The following is a 1698-nucleotide window of genomic DNA, read 5'->3' on the forward strand; positions in this document are numbered from 1 at the left end:
TACTGCAAAGTACAACGTTGTTTTTTTTTTTGTTTAAATCTTTCTAGACATGGTAAATATGAAGGACAAAGCAGTTTTAACATAGTTTGAGTGAAGGAATTCCTTTTATAGATAAAATCCCAAGAGTCTGCTGAGAAAAGAGAGTGAATGCGAAGTAGACTTTAACACGGCTCTGGGAGCGAAGTCAGAGAAGTCACTCTGCACAGTAACAAGATTTCTTTTGCACAGACAGAAAGGGCTTCACCCGCAAAGGTAAAGCCTGCCAAAAATAGAAACAACTCATTAGTGCTGCTCTCCACGAAGTCTTTAGTAAAAGGCGAAAGACTTGTATGTTATGAAGAGAAACCAGAGTACGATTATCCGTCACTGCGGGAGCAGGGCATCAGGCTAGTTGGTATAGCCACCTTCCCCATGGTGAGCGTTGCTTGGTTGAAACGCTTGCCCCTGTGCAATCGACAAGGCAGCAACAAAAACACCACGGGAACACCGTATTGAGGCTTTGTTCTGACCGCTCATTCGGTGTCGCGTTTCTTTCAAGCAATTCTCCCGGTTAGCCCACACTCGGCTCGCTCCCAGAGCCGTGTTAAAGTCTACTTCGCATTCACTCTCTTTTCTCAGCAGACTCTTGGGATTTTATCTATAAAAGGAATTCCTTCACTCAAACTATGTTAAAACTGCTTTGTCCTTCATATTTACCATGTCTAGAAAGATTTAAACCAAAAAAAAACCAACGTTGTACTTTGCAGTAAAAGAAAGAGCAAATCTAAAGTTTCAGGAATCCGAGAATAAGCTTACTTTCATGAGTTCTTCACGATTTCGGATTTTGCTATAAAATGAATTCCTTCACTCAAACTAAATTAAAACTGCTAAACCGCTAATCTGTTACATGTAAGGCAGATGTCAAATTCACCGAAATAGGATCTAAGGGTATTCGGCCAATCGAGCTGTAGCAGCTTTGGTAAAAGAGTATAAGTTGAAGAGTTTGTGAATAAAGGTGTGCGCACACATAGTGAGCTGTAGGAAAATAGGCAGGGAGCAATGCCGGCTGGGGTATATGTTCTTGTATGTTGTCTGACTGTTTGATTTGAATGTGTTGTGTAAGTGTCCTGTTGAATGTTACATGTTTGGGCTTTGACACTTCACTGTGGTTGTTAACTGTGTGGTGTGTCCTGAAATGTTATATGTTTGGGCTGTGTGACATGCTTAATGCTTGTCAGTAGCTACCCACTTATTCATATATAGCAACTGACAACATAAGAAGTCTGGACATACTTTGATAGTAGTTGTAGAAGTATCCTTATTGATAATAGATAAACTAATTCATAGTGATAGAACAGTAGATGAACAGGTGCCTGCACATGTCTCACGAAAATAAAATGGGTGTATGATTGCTGACGGCAGAGCAATACTGCCAAACTTATGAGTTCTTATGGCAAACTTGATTCAGTGTCTTGACGTGTATACGCTGTTTCGCTGACTTGATTGTCACAAGAAATAAAGTGTGTTTGATAAGATCCGACCATTTTATTACGGGAGGATCAGTATGTATGGATTCTGATGTGACTGATAAACCCATTCGTATCTTAAGCATAATCTAATACGTGAGACAACGCCCTGGCACACAATCAAAAAAAAAAGAGAGAGCGGTTTTGTGTCCCCACAGTCCATAATGTAGAAAAGAGAGAAAAAAGCCTTTCT

The 1698-nt window shown here is 40.2% G+C and overlaps 1 non-coding gene across 1 annotated transcript; it reads right to left on the reverse strand.

Moving 5' to 3' along the window:
- Positions 1-241: 241 nt before the first annotated feature.
- On the reverse strand, positions 242-354 carry LOC140280750 (U5 spliceosomal RNA). Its single transcript, XR_011909679.1, has one exon. It is a non-coding gene; the product is annotated as a U5 spliceosomal RNA (small nuclear RNA).
- Positions 355-1698: the final 1344 nt, after the last annotated feature.

The sequence above is a fragment of the Leuresthes tenuis genome, unplaced genomic scaffold, assembly GCF_036924035.1.
Source record: "Leuresthes tenuis unplaced genomic scaffold, fLeuTen1.0.hap1 SCAF_21, whole genome shotgun sequence".
In the NCBI taxonomy this organism is placed as follows: domain Eukaryota; kingdom Metazoa; phylum Chordata; class Actinopteri; order Atheriniformes; family Atherinopsidae; genus Leuresthes; species Leuresthes tenuis.